The following is a 15,807-nucleotide window of genomic DNA, read 5'->3' as shown; positions in this document are numbered from 1 at the left end:
AACTCCCAAGAACGATCCAGTCTTAAGGCAAGAATGAAGGTTTTAAATGTTTCCAGCTTATGGTTCCCCCCGCCCCCCGCCCCGCCACACAAACCTCTTCTATAAAAGCTTTCTTCACAAAAACTTACAAAAGCATCTCAATTAGTCAGTTTGAGTATACATATAGAAGATATTTATTAACTCCACAGAAGAAAAAAACTCAGGATTTGAAACAAGACAGCAGTTTGAATCTAGGCTCTAGTGTCTTTGCTTGTGGCTTTGGGCAAGTTGATTCCCAAAATTACTTAACATCTCAGAAATTGGCCCCTTGGTATGAATAATGATAATGAGATCTTCATGCAAGCATTATAGGGTGGGAACAAAATCCCACTTTGGTAAGTTCTTACCTCAAACACTCAGCATGGAAGGATCACTTCACAGATGGTTGTTCTCTCCACCCTCTTTCTCAAGTCCCATCTTCTCCTTTGTCTTGTGGTTTGCTGTGATCTAAAGCACTCAGGAACACACAGACTTGGGGAAAGATATGTAATGAAAGAATATGAGATGAAGGCACAGGATAGAGTGAAGGCTAGGCAGGAAGCAGGCTGAGAATGCACAATGCTCCCCAGGATTGTTGTGGATTCGACTGAAGCACACACAGAGGTAGAAGCTGTCTGTCTGGAGTTGTTTCTTGGACTGAGGAAAGGGTTATATGCACAGATGTCCCTGGCCAAAAGAATCCAAACCCTGCAGGATGAGGCAAAACAGGTGATCTGGGAAAACAGATAACAAGAAGAGGAAGGGAGAAGCTCTGCTGTGGAGTCAGGTAGGCCTAAACCAGAAACTCCGATTGCCACTTACTGAAGAACCTTAGGCAAATTATTGAAATTCTTTGTACCACAGTTTCCTTATCTCTAGAGTAGAGATAATACATCACAGAGTCCTTGTGACTTCTTACCTAGTGGTGAGGACACAGTACTGAGTAAGTGGTCCAGAGTATGGAGGTCCAGTCACTTTTATGCTTTGATTTTGGGGCTGAGGTCTAGTGAACTATTTGCTGGGGCTGGCCTTGAATTGTGATCCTCCTGACCCTGATCTCTCCAGTAACTAGGATTACAAGTGTGAATCATCCATACCTAGCACTCATGTTTATTGATAATAAATTCCCATTGCTCTCCCTAATCTCCAGGTAAAAATTGAGCTGCTTTTGGTCACTACAGGATCAGTTTATTTTCAAGACATTTTGACAAATGGAATTATCCAGAATGTATTCATTTCTGCATGGATTCTTTCATGTAGCATAACTGAGATTCATTTGTGTTGTCGAGTGTATTAATAGTTTATTCCCTTTTTATTACACCATAGTATACTATTGCGGAGCACTTTTACTTGAGGTTCCTATGTCTTGATGTCAGATATATGTAAAAAATCCACAAAGGGTCCTCATTTAATAGCTTTGTTCAGTGACATGTACAGTTTATTTATTAAAGGTGAAAGGTATAGGAGTGAATGATCAAGATGCACCATAAACATAAGTCAATATAGTGAATTGAAACCTCTTTGTGCAACTATTTTTAAATACTTATAGTTATAGCAAAGGATAAAAGCTATGGAGTCACATTGCTTGCCATTTTACTGGTATATTAAAATGCTGCTGATTTTATTTTAATTTTTTGTTTACCATGACCTTAATGAATTCATTTACTAGTTCTAATTGTCCTTTAGTGAAGTTTTGGGTTTTTTCAATATATAGTGACATATCATCTACAAACAGGTACAATTTGACTTCCTCCACTGTTATGTGTATGCCTTTAATTTCTTTGTCTTGTCTGGCTATAACTTTATTACTACATTGAATGAGAGTTATGACAATGTACACCATTGTCTTCTTCCTAAACTTAGAGGAAATAATCTCAGCTTTCTCCCATTCAATGTGATGTTGGCTGTAGCTCTTTGAAATTTTAAAAGGTCTTAATCTGAGATCCATAAACAATGGAGAGGGAGAGGGAGAGGATGAGAGAGAGAGAGAGAGAGAGAGAGAGAGAGAGAGAGAGAGAGAGAGAGAGAGAGAGAAGCAGATAACAAAAACCTTAGGAATATCCACTTTGGTGAATAACCCCACCTAAACAATTTGATGTTATAAGGAAAGAGAAAAATTAGAAACATTCCCTGCTGTTAAAAAGGTTCCAATCAAGTAGAGAGGTTTTCAAAGTGGGGAGAAACTATTAGTAATAATACAAGGGAAAGAGAAAGAAAGGACATAATAGAGGTGCAAGTCAATTGCTGTTGTGGAGAGAAAAAGTAGTCATTCCAACGGTAGGAATCCAAGCTGGCCTTACTGAAGTAATGGGAGTAACATTTTTAATCCTTCAAGAATGAGTAGGGTTTGGATGATTAAACAAAGGAAGAATGTTCCAAGCTTTGGAAATATGTCTGGCTCATAAGATATTTGCAGGAAAAAAGTGAGAAGCATGGAAGGAATGGACTGCCAATGTCCATTCCATGGACATTGACAGTTTATATATGTTTTGTTGAAGTGAATCAGTTGCCTTCAACAGATGTGAAAAATGTAAAGTAAAAGAATTGAAATGAAGTAATATAATTTAAGAAGATTTTCTTTACTTCTGTATTAGCTTCCAATGCTGCCATAACAAAGACAAGCTAGAGTAAAACAACAGAAATATACCTATCATCTGACTTCTTTCTATGTCCTTTCTGCTCTTCTCCCCATCTTAGGTCATAATGGTGCCTTGTATATCTCAAAATACTTAACAGAATAGGTTCTGGACATACTATAAAGAAATGATAACAAGCTGGGTACCAGGGGCTCATGCCTGTAATCTTAACAACTCAGGATGCTGAGATCTGAGCATCACAGTTCAAAGCCAGCCCAGGCAGAAAAGCCCAATAAACTACTCAGAAAAAGCTGGAATAGGGGCTGGGAAGGTGGCTCAGTGGTAGAGTACTTGCCTTGCAAGCATGAGGCCTTGGGTTCGATTCCTCAGTACCACATAAGCAGAAAAAGCCAGAAGTGGTGGTGTGGGTAAAGTGGTAGAGCGCTAGCCTTGAGCTAAAGAGCTGAGGGACAGTGCCCAGGCCCAGAATTCAGGCTCTACGACCAACCAAAAAAAATAAAATCTGGAAGTGACACTGTGGCTTGAGTGGTAGAGTGCTAGCCTTGAACACAAAAAGGCTCAGGGATAGCACCCAGGCCCTGAGTTCAAGCCCCAGGGCCAGCAATAAAAAGGAAAAAAGAAATGATAACAGTTTAAGGTGATAAGTATAGTGATTATTCTAAATTGAACATTACATAATATATGTGTATTAAAACCTCATATTCAGAAATACTAGGTCAATAAAAAATAAAATATATTAATCCAGTGTGTAAAGACAGAAATCTATTGCCTCAGAGTTGTAAAGAGTAGATGTATAAAATCAAGCATTTGAAATGACAGTAAGTCCCTATATGGCCTCTAGGGGAAGATACTTCATTGCTTCTTGCATGTATTCCTGAGTTTGTAATTGCATTACTCTAACCCATCTCCATGTTTGCACAACCATCCTTCCTCTTTGTCCAAATGTTCCTCTTTTTATAAGCATGCCAGTCATATTGGATTTAGGGCTCTTCCTACTCTTGAATGAATCAATTTAACTAATTACATCCATAATGAACCCATTCCTAAATAAGGTCACATTCTGAGGTACTGCTAGAACTTCAACATGTATTTAGGGGTGACATACTTGAACTCATAACCTCTACTGTGTACAGCGTCAATAAACTGTGGCCTTAGAAAACCTAGAAATATCACGGGACAAAACAGAATTCAATGATATTTTCAGAAAATCAAATAAGTTTGGTGATAGATAAAAGCAAGATGCTACAAGAGAAAAAAACACAGTAACAAAGAAACACCCATTTACAAATATAAACACCCTCGTCAGCATTCTCAGTATCAGATTAAGAACAAGTTGAAGATACTGGTGTGGTCACAAGCCTTCCTGTTGATGAAGTAGGGGAGAAAACAGCACTGAGCCATTTGCATCTGTGAGTTCTGAGTGGCCAAAGGCCAGAAAAGGAAATAAAAGGTTAATCTTCACAGGAAGTATAACAGGTACTTATAAATGCTCAGAATTGGTGAGCCAGTAAATTGTGGTTGGGATCCTTCCTGCCCTTTACTCTCAGATCCTCTCTTCTAATGTAAGAATTCACACAGATAAGAAATATAAGCTGAATTCTTAGTATCTTTTTAACTGAATAAGTGTCTGCAATACTACTAATAATGAAGTAATATTCTATTTCTTTCCAGTTTGAGGTTTCCAAAGCCTTTTCACAATAAATTTTTAGTTGCAAAGCAAATATTTAGTAGACTATGACTGTCTCCCAAAACTTTCTCAGAAGTATTTAGGTCTACTCACAGTAATTTTGATTACTCTTATGGAAAGATAATGTACCATTCTAGGAACAATTTGTAAAAGGACAAATAAAAGTTCCAGGCAGGAAATTTGTTTCACATTCAGAAACACACTGGGCCACATGCATGTGTAAGCAATCAAACTGACTAAAGAATGATATACACAAGGGTGGATTCCAATGCTGTAACTCACTTGAACAATTAACTGACAATTTTACCAAAATAGATATCAAAGAAGAGACACTTCTCCAAACAAGTTATGCAATTGGCCAATAAGAACATAAAAACTATTCTTATAGCAGAATGAAGAAAGTAGGATGTAGGGCTGGGAAGGTGGCTCAGTGGTAGAGTGCTTGCCTTGTATGCATGAGGCCCTGGGTTCGATTCCTCAGCACCACATAAGCAAAAAGAAAAAAGCCGGAAGTGGTGCTGTGGCTCAAGTGGTAGAGCTCTAGCCTTGAGCTGAAGAGCTGAGGGACAGCGCCCAGGCCCAGAGTTCAGGCCCCACGACCGGAACCAAAAAAAAAAAAATCAAAGAAAGGAGGATATAGCCATAATCAGTACACATCCTATAAAATTGAGGGGAGAGGTTGGGTTGGGAGGGATGGGGGAAAAATGATGAAAGGGATGACATCAATCAAGATATTTTCACAATAAAAAAGATACATTGTATTTATGAACTGATCTATTGAATGGAAACTACTTTGTACGACTACTTAAAGATAAAATATAATTTTCAAAAAGATCCTCATAATCACTAGTATTAGGAAAATGAAAAACAAAACCACAATAGGGGTCTAGGAAGGTAGCTCAGTGGTAGAGCGCTTGCCTTGCATGCATGAGGCCCTGGGTTCGATTCTTCAGCACCACATAAGCAAAAAGAAAAAAGCCAGAAGTGGCGCAGTGGCTCAAGTGGTAGAGCGCTAGCCTTGAGCTGAAGAGCTGAGGGACAGTGCCTAGGCCCAGAGTTCAGGCCCCATGACCAGACCCAAAAAAAAAAAGAACACAATAGGATATCAGCCCACATCCACTAAGATGTTGCCATGACTTAAGCACTTTTGTCCTCTTAAATTCATCTGATGAATCCTAATCACTAATGCAATACCATTAAGAGATGTGAAGTTTGGGAGATGATTAGATCATGAGGGAAGAGCCCTTGTGAATGGGGTTGTTGCCTTTCTTACAATGTTAGAGAAAGAATGCTGCTCTTTTTGCCATGTCATGCATCATCTAGGAGGAACAGGCCCTCATCTGACATTAAAGCTGCTGATGCGAACATCTTAGGCTTTACAGCCTCCAAAGCTGTGATAAATAAACTTCTATTTTTGACAAGTTACCCAGTCTAAGGAATTTTGTCCCAGCAACCCAAATGGGCTAAGATGACAACAATTGTTTAAATAACAATACATGTTAGGGGGACCAAGATGGCAATGGTACAGTAGGGAAATGCCACAGCTCTCTCCAACCAAAAAGAGAGTTCAAGTTCCAACGCTTAATTTCCCCAAGAGACTGACAACAACAAGACAAACACCCAGAGAAAAATAGGAAGCTGAAAAAAAAGAAAGAAAAGGAAGAATATCAGAACAGAGAAGCACGAAGACCCCTCCCCCTTACTGGCGCCACAACACACCAAGCCGTGGCCAGCCCAGCCCCCTGGTGGGAGCTGCCGTAGTCACCAGAGACACAGGGGGCTGCCTGCAGATCACCTACGCAGAAGACACCTGAGGTACAGTGTTGGACCCGCTGATGGCGAAGAACAGAGAAACCTCCTAGCCAGGAGCCTGCACAAAGATCCCACCCCCACCCCTCACTCTCCGAGCAGTGGGGCTCCATCCCGCCAAAGTGACTAGGCCCCACGGCGGAAACCCCAGAACTACATGGGTCACCCACAGAACGCCAGAACAGAAGACCTGCAAGGTACTGGTGCTGATCCGGAGAGCACAAACAGAGACAAACCCCAGCGCTCAGAACCTATATGGAGACCCTTCCCCCCGCCCTCAGCCAGAGGTCCATCCTGCAGCATCGACCCAAACAGCATCAACAGAGGCAGAGGCAGAGGAGACATGTGCAGAGCCACCACCGCCTGGCCCAGCCCACAAACATCTCAACTGAACTCTGATTGCAGCAGCAACCATCAACCTACATCACACAGAAACAACAACTAGCTCCAGAGTGAATACCCTGCAGGGGACAGTGTATCCCTCATGGAAGACCAGAGCTGGCCGGAACTCCCAGACCTTGACCCAGACCCCTACCCCAACACCTGGATTACAAGACCCACTAAAACTGGGAACTGTACGAGAGCTCCACCAGCCCGTGGAGCACATCCAGCTGGCCAGGCTAGATCAAGAGCACCCCTGGAAGGGAGCTTAAACACCCAAGCCAGGAACAGTACTCCTAGGTCACAACAGCCAACAGTGGAAAAAAATTGAACTATGTACTCCAGGCTGCGCAGCCCAGGCGGGATTCACAGCACAGGTCCAAATGACGTGCCCCAGGCCAGGGACTAGGAGCCAGGACCAGGCCTGGGGATCCAGTGCCTGAGTAACACAACCAACTCCTCCTGATTGAAATCAGAAGCTGAGCATATGCCTCAGCAGAGGGGAGAAAACAGGGAACTGCACCCCCTGGGAATCACACCCATTACAGCAAAAGACCTGGGTGTCCAGGGCAAGAGAACCAGAAGCCCAAACCCCACCAGAACCCGACCCATATATCTCAGGCTGGGAATTGGACAACTCAGGCTGCCAGCACCTGATAGTCAGGAGCTCAGGTTGGTAACGTGGCTCAGAGGTAGAGTGCTTGCCTTGTGTGCATGAGGCCCTGGATCTGATTCCTCAGCACCACACAAGCAGAAAGGGTCAGAAGTGGCGCTGTGGCACAAATGGTAGGGTGCCAGCCTGGAGCTGAAGAGCTGAGGGACAGCACCCAGGCCCAGAGTTCAGGCCCACAAACAGGCAAAAAAAAAAAAATCAGGAGTCCATAGCAGACTCCAGCAACTGGGAGAGCACATCCAGCACATTCAATCTTGCCAAGAGCACCTGTAAGAGTAAACAGGAGCAGTCTAGGCCACTCAGTCCTTCTAAAGGCACCAACTGCCAGTGATCTACAGCAGAGAGCCGACAGCCTTATGTGGGTCAGACCAGCAGCTGGAAGTCGGCCCCCAACAGAACAGAGACCAGATACAGACTCTCTCCGACAGCCCAGAAACAGCAACCAAGCTAAGACAGACACCTATTGATGAAAACAAAATTTCTGATTAGTCTCCAATAATCCCTGAATCCCCATGCAAAAATCATAGAGAACAATTACAAGGTTTATCAACACCCAGGATAGCAAGTTACCCCCAAAAGCAAGCAACCACCCAGGGGAGAGCCCCAGTGGAAGCAAAGCAGGAATGGAAGACAAAAGCTTCATCCAAGAGATGCTGGAGGCAATGACTCAAGAATTAAAGCGAGAAATAGACCAGAAATTGAAAGAACACAGGGACAAACTATCGAAAGAGATGCAGGATCTCAAACGGGAGATCTCACTAAAAGGTGAGATTAGTACTTTGAGAACCAACATCAAATCCATAAATGAGTACATTTCCTCCATGCAGACCACAATAGAAGCCATTAACAGAGTGAAGGAAATGGAATTTAGAGTGTCAGATACAGAAGACAGAATACACCAATTGGACCAAAAAAAAAAACACAGATATGGGAAAATCACTTAAATTATGCCAAAGAGAAATCCAAGAGCAAGTGCATAGTGCCAAGAAATTTAACCTTCATATAATTGGAGTGGCCAAAGGTGAGGAATATCAAAGCAAGGGAATGCAACACCTATTCAACAAGATTATCAATGAAAATTTCTCCCATCTTAAAAAAAGAATATCTTATCTACATAACAGAACACCTAGCAAGCAGGATCCCAGGAGAAACACTTCTAGACACATTATAGCAAAAATGTCAGATCTGAATAATAAGGAAACAATCTTGCATGCAGCAAAAATGAAGAAGGAGCCATATTACAATGGGAAAAATTAGAATCATTGCAGATCTCTCCACACAGATACTGAATGCAAGAAAGACCTGGGAAAGTACCATCTGAGCCCTGAGAACCAATAACTGCCAGCCCAGACTGATATACCCGGCAAAGCTAGCATTCACATTAGATGGAGAATTGAAAATTTTTAATAGTAAAGAAAAACTAAATGAATTCATAAACAATAAGACAGCATTACAAAGAATACTAAGAGGGGGAACACAACCTGAAGAAAGCAACCAGGAACGGGGACCCGCACCAGACAGGCATTAATAAAAGTCTAACTGAGCAAGTACAGAAGGAAAGGAAAGAAGAAAACTTAGGAAAACAGGGAATGACAGGGACCACAATGCATCTCTCTATAATATCCTTAAATATTAATGGACTTAATTCACCAATCAAAAGAAAAAGAACTGCAGATTGGATCAGAAAACAAGACCCATCCATCTGGTGCTTTCAGGAGACCCACCTCTCAGCCAAACATACAAACAAATTCAGAGTGAAGGGTTGGGAAAGGATCTACCAATCAAATGCCCCCAGTAAGAAAGTAGGAGTAGCTATCTTGATTTCTGACAAAATAAACTTTTCATTAAAAATCAATACAAAAAGACAAGGAAGGACACTACATATTAATACAGGGAACAATCCAAGAGGAAGATATTATCATTATCAACTTATATTCCCCAAACTCTGGAGCACCCAAATATGTTAAGCAAATACTCTCAAACTTACAGAATAAAATAGATCCTAGTATGATAATACTAAGAGATTTTAACACCCCACTCTCACCAAAGGACAGGTCTCCAACCAGAGGATTGGCAAAGAAGCTACCAAATTAAGTGAGTCCATACTTCAAGCAAAACTAACTGACATCTACCAAGCATTTCACCCTAAAACAACACAGTGCACGTTCTTCTCAGCATCACATGGAACTTTCTCCAAAATAAACCATATCATAGGTCATGCAAGGAACTTAAGCAAATACAAAGGGACTGACATAATCCCCTGTATCCTATCCAACCACAGTGGAATCAAACTAGTTCTCAATAAGAAAGCATATTGCAGAAATTACTCAAGTACATGGAAATTGAACAGCACACTTCTAAGCACCACCTGGGTAACAGAAGAAATTAGAGAAGAAATTAAAAGGTTCCTACAATTCAATGATAATTAAGACACATCACAAAGAAGCTTGTGGGACACAGCAAAAGCAGTCCTGAGGGGCAACTTTATCACCCTCAGTGCCCACATCAAGAAAATAGAGATAGACCAAGTAAATAATCTTATGTTGCAATTAAAACAGCTAGAAAAACATGAAAAAATGGAACCTAAAGTTACTAGGTGGAGCCAGATAATCAAATTAAGAGCAGAAATTAGTGAGATAGAGAATAGGAAAGTTATAAATAAAATTAATAAAACAAAAAGCTGGTTCTTTGAAAAACTAAATAAAATTGATAGACTTTTGGCAAGATTAATTAAGAAGAGAGGAAACCCAAAATAACAAGATCAGGGGTGCCACAGGAAAAGTCACAAGTACCCAAGATATCCAAACAATTATAAAGAACTATTTTCAAAAGTTATACTCTCTAAAGAAAGAAAACCTAGCAGAAATTGATGCATTTTTAGAGAAATACAAGCTGCCCAAACTGAGCAAAGAAGAAGTAAATCAATTAAATAAGTCAATATCTTATAATGAGATACAGGAAGCAAGCAGAAGTCTTCCAACAAAGAAAAATCCAGGACCAGATGGATTCACAGTGGAATTCTATAAGACTTTTAAAGAAGAACTAATACCCATACTCCTCAAGCTCTTCAAAGAAGCAGAGAAGGAGAGAGCTATCCCAAACTCATTCTACGATGCCAATATCACACTCATCCCCAAACCAGGCAAAGACCCAACCAAAAAAGAGAACTACAGACCAATCTCCTTGTTGAACACAGATGCAAAGATCCTTAACAAAATTCTAGCGAACAGAATCCAGAAATAAATTTATTTTATTTTATTTTATTTTATTTGTGAACATACTGTACAGAGGGGTTACAATTACATGGGCAGGATAATGCGTACATTTCTTACCAAGCATTGCAGCCTCCTCCTTTGGTTTACCCTTCACATCCCTTCCCAGCCTCCCCCCTCCCCCCAATCCCAATCCTTCTCCTTCCCCCCCTTCCCCCCCCCCCGAACCGACGTTGTAAAGCTCGTTTTGGACATGACAACTTGTACTTCTCATTGCTGCAACAGGTCCACCTGTATCCTTAAACAACTGGTTTTTCCCCATCTCCTCCACAAGTTATACTGACATCAAATATAGTGAAAGCAGGGGTTATACTGTGGGGGAGGGACATACAAAGCAACAAAGAGATAATCTTATAAATAAATGCATTACAAACACATGCATGAAAGAAAAAAACATTAAAATACATATCTAAGGGTTCATTTTCCTGACATCACATTATCTGACCTTTTCCGCTTGACTCATACATATACTAGATATTGCAAATAAGGGAAACCATGGGACCTATGTTTCTTTGGGCCTGGCTTACTTCACTTAATATAATTTTTTCCAAGTTTTTCCATTTCCTAACAAATGGGGCAATGTCATTCTTTCTGATGGAGGCATAGAATTCCATGGTGTATATATACCACATTTTCTTGATCCATTCATCTACTGAGGGGCATCTGGGTTGGTTCCATATCTTAGCTATGGTAAATAATGCTGCAATAAACATTGTTGTGCTGGTAGCTTTAGTGTGGTCTTGTTTATAAACATTTGGGTAAATTCCCAAAAGTGGGATTGCTGGGTCATAGGGGAGTTCTATGTGAAGTCTTTTGAGGAACCTCCATACTGCTTTCCAAAGTGGTTGAACAAGTTTACATTCCCACCAACAATGAAGTAAGGTTCCTTTCTGTCCACATCCCCTCCAGCATCTGTTGTTGTTAGAGTTCTTGATTTTTGCCGTTCTAACTGGGGTGAGGTGATATCTCAATGTTGTTTTGATTTGCATTTCTTTTATGGCTAGGGATGTTGAACATTTCTTCATGTGTCTATTGGCCATCCTTCTTTCTTCTTCAGAGAAGTTTCTCTTTAAGTCTTTCGCCCACTTATTTATTGGGCAGTTGTTTCTTTGAGGATTTGTTGTTGGGGGATTTAATTTTTTGAGTTCCAAGTATATTTTAGGTATGAGACCCTTGTCCGTTGTATGGCTAGTAAAGATCTTCTCCCAATCCGTGGGCTTTCTATTGATCTTGCTAGCTATGTCATTTGCACTGCAGAAGCTCTGCAACTTTATGCAATCCCATTTGTCCAAACTTTCTTTGATTTGTTGTGTTTCCAGGTCTCTATTCAAAACATTTCGGCTTGAGCCAAGGAGACCCAGGGTTTCTCCTATTCCATCCTGTAATGTTTTCAGAGTGTCTGCTTTGACTTCAAGGTCTTTGATCCATTTGGAGTTGATTCTGGTGCAGGGTGATATATAAGGATCTAGCTTTAGTTTTCTACATGTAGTTAACCAATTTTGCCAGCACCATTTACTGAAGAGGCTGTCTTTCTTCCATTGTATTGTTTTAGCTCCCTTATTGAAGATTAGATGGCTATAGGTCTGTAGGTTCATTTCTGGGTTTTCAATTCTATTCCATTGGTCCTGAGGTCTGTTCTTATGCCAATACCAAGCTGTTTTGATTACTATGGCTTTATAGTAGAGTTTGAAATTTGGCATTGATATTCCTCCAGCAGTGTTCTTTCCATTCAGGAGCGTTTTTTGCTATTCGGGGTCTTTTATTGTTCCATATGAATTTTTGGATTGCCTCTTCTATTTCCTTGAAGAATGAGGTTGGAATTTTGATAGGTATTGCGTTGAATTTGTAGATAACCTTGGGAAGTATTGCCATTTTCACGATGTTAATCTTTCCAATCCAGGAGCATGGGAGGTTTTGCCATTTTTTTAGTTCTGTGTTGATTTCCTTTTTCAAGATTTTGAAGTTTTCATCATAGAGGTCCTTCACTTCTTTAGTTAAGTTAATTCCTAGGTATTTTATTTTTTGTGGGGCTATTACAAATGGAGTTGCTTTCCTAATTTCAGCCACACTTTTCTCATTGTTGGCATACAGAAAAGCCATTGATTTTGGGGGGTTAATTTTATAACCTGCTACTTTGCCAAAGTTTTGAATCAGCTTGCAGAAATACATTTTTAAAAAAATCATACACTACGACCAGGTAGGCTTCATCCCAGAGATGCAGAGATGGTTTAACGTACATAAATCAATAAATGTAATCCAACACTTCAACAGAGCCAAGGTCAAGAATCACATGATTATTTCCACAGATGCAGAAAAGGCTTTTGATAAAATACAACATTCATTCATGTTAAAAGCTCTGGAGAAAATAGGAATAGAAGGAACATTCCTTAAAACAATAAAAGCCATATACGACAGACCAATAGTCAATATTATACTTAATGGAGAAAAACTACAACCAATTCTCCTAAAATCAGGAACAATGCAAAGATGTCCACTGTCTCCATTCCTCTTCAATATAGTCCTGGAACCCTTAGCCAGGGCAATAAGGCTAGAAAAAGACATTAAAGGGATCTGCATAGGGAAAGAAGTTAAACTATCCCTTTTTGCAGATGACATGATACTATACCTTCATGATCCAAAAAGCTCCATCCCCAAACTCTTAGAAATTATAATCACTTTGGCAAAGTAGTAGGATTCAAAATCAACCCACAAAAATCAGTAACCTTCCTTCCTGTACACTGACAATGTACAAGCAGAGAAGGAAATAAAGGAAGCAACCCCATTTACAATAACTCTCCCCAAAAATAAAATATTTAGGAATTAACCTAACCAAAGATGTAAAAGAACTATTTAATGAAAACTATAAAAACTTAAAGAAAGAAATTACAGAAGACACTAAGAAATGGAAAGAACTGCCATGCTTTTGGATAGGCAGACAATATAGTGAAAATGCCAATGCTGCCAAAATTAATATACAAATTCAATGCAATTCCCATTAAAATCCCAATTACGTACTTTCTGAAATACAGAAAACAGTCCAAACTTATTCATATGGAACAACAAAATACCTAGAATAGCCAAAACAATTCTAGGCAAAAAAGACAACATGGGAGGGATCTCAATGCCGGACTTCAAACTCTACTATAGAGCCATAATAACAAAGACAGCATTGTACTGGCACAAAAACAGACTAGACGACCAATGGAATAGAATAGAAGATCCAGAAATAAAACCACATACTTACAGTCAGTTGATATTTGACAAAGGAGCCAAAGACATACAGTGGAAGAAACACAGCCTCTTCAACTAACGGTGCTGGGAAAACTGGGCGGCCACATGCAGAAAACTAAAAGTAGACCCCAGCCTATCACCATGCACCAACCTCAACTCAAAATGGAATAAAGACCTTAACATCAAACCTGAATCTCTGAAACTACTTCAGGACAGAGTAGGAGAGACACTTGAACTTATAGGCACAGGCAGGAACTTCATGAGCAGAGTTCCAGGGTCACAACAAATTGGAGAGAGACTTGACAAATGGGATAAATAAAAAGTTTCTGCACAGCTGAAGTTATAGCAATCAAGCTAGAAAGACAACCAACTAACTGGGAAAAAAATATTTACCAGCAAGATATCAGACAAGGGGTTAATATCCAGTATATACAGTATATACCAATTACTAAATGGGCAAGGGAACTAAAGAGAGATTTCTCAGAAGAGATAAAAATGGCAAAGAAACATATGAGGAAATGTTTGTCATCCCTGGTTGTGAAGGAAATGCAAATAAAGACAACCATAAGATACCACCTTACCCCAGTCAGAATGGCCCACATCCTAAAGTCAGCCAATGACAAATGCTGGAGCGGATGCGGAGAAAGAGGAACCCTATTACACTGCTGGTGGAAATGTACACTTTTACAACCACTTTGGAAAGCAGTCTGGAGGGTCTTCAGAAAGCTAAATATTGACCTCCCTTATGACCCAGTCATACCACTTCTAGACAACTATCCTGAACAACAGGAACCAGTATACAAGGACACATGCACCTCCATGTTTATTGCAGCACTGTTCACAATAGCCAGGGTATGGAAACAACCCAGATGTCCCACCACAGATGAATGGATCCAAAAATTGTGGTATCTATAGACAATGGAATATTATGCAGCCATTAGAAAGGACAAAATAATGGCATTTGGAGGGAAATGGATGGAGCTAGAAGAATCATGTTGAGCCAAGAGCAAAGAGACAAACGGCACATGGTCTCCCTGATAAGTGGATGTTAAATCCAAAATGTTAGGTGATATGACAAAATTAAGAAGACTTAAGAAACAAAGGACTTCCACTCATTTGGTCAAATCCCTACTAAATAACCCCATGCTGCTGATCACATATATGGTATATATGTGCACACCGGAGGGAAACCAGAAGGACGACACAGAACTAGAGGGAATCAGGGGAAAACATACAACAGAAGAACCCATCAGCTGCACTGGACATTGATCAAAATGAACTAAGTGATGGGAGGGAGTGAACGAGTGGGAAAGAGGGAACAGCTGATGCTATGCAAAACAAAAGGAATGTACATATCACCCTATGTGGAAGAAATAACTGTATTGCAAAGCTCATAGAATTCACAAATGTTATAGACCATGATAGACAATTTGCCCCCATGAAAGTTAGAATGTGTTTGTGACTTTAACTAAGCATCACTATCCCACAATACTGTGAAAATTGGAAAATTGTGTAACCACTTAATCACAATAAAAAATTTGAAAAAAATTGAAAAAAAGAACAATACATGTTGATGCTGCTACACAGAAATTGGTACCTTTTTGCATTTTTGGTAGGGATATAACCTTGAAACATCAGAAACAGTTTGGTGGCCCCTACAAAAGCCAACACAAAAATCCCGTCTCAAGAATTCTATTCCAAGTTATCTACCCAAATCATATTATGTACTTTTAGTTAACAGTAAGTATTACAAACTATATTTAGATATAAACTAAAATAAAAAACAGAAGTAATTCCTAGGAAATAGGCTTTAAGGATTAATGATTCAAGTATCCTTTGAAGGAAATGAGTCATGAAGAAGTGAGGTCTATTGAGGTAACTTTTTTTGCCGATCCTGGGGCTTGAACTAAGGGCCTGGGCACTGTCCCTGAACTTTTTGCTCAAGGCTAGCATGCTACCACTTGAGCCACAGAGCCACTTCCAGCTTTTTTCTGTTTATGTTGTACTGAGAAATCAAACCACGATTTCATGCATGCTAGGCAAGCACTTTATCTCTAAGCCACACCCCAGCCCCATTGAAGCAATTTTTGCAAGTTTTCATCTGGGGTAAGTGAAGGTAATGAAATGCTTACAGCAAGA

The 15,807-nt window shown here is 40.1% G+C and overlaps 1 protein-coding gene across 6 annotated transcripts in view; it reads right to left on the bottom strand.

Annotated features, from left to right (window-relative positions):
• The window catches only part of LOC122097690 (lysophosphatidic acid receptor 6-like), a 90,487-nt gene that overhangs the window by 19,257 nt on the left and 55,423 nt on the right, over positions 1 to 15,807 (bottom strand). For 3 of the 6 annotated variants that reach the window (XM_042668299.1, XM_042668298.1, XM_042668300.1), the window contains one exon: positions 387 to 510. The exons of the other annotated variants lie outside the window; for them this stretch is intronic. The gene's annotated coding sequence lies outside the window, so the exon portion shown is untranslated. The remainder of the gene's footprint in view (positions 1 to 386; positions 511 to 15,807) is intronic. 6 annotated transcript variants of the gene reach the window in all.

This window comes from Dipodomys spectabilis, unplaced genomic scaffold (assembly GCF_019054845.1).
Source record: "Dipodomys spectabilis isolate Male_0828 unplaced genomic scaffold, ASM1905484v1 ptg000424l, whole genome shotgun sequence".
Taxonomy (NCBI): Eukaryota; Metazoa; Chordata; class Mammalia; order Rodentia; family Heteromyidae; genus Dipodomys; species Dipodomys spectabilis.
This window is presented reverse-complemented; position numbering and strand designations above follow the sequence as displayed.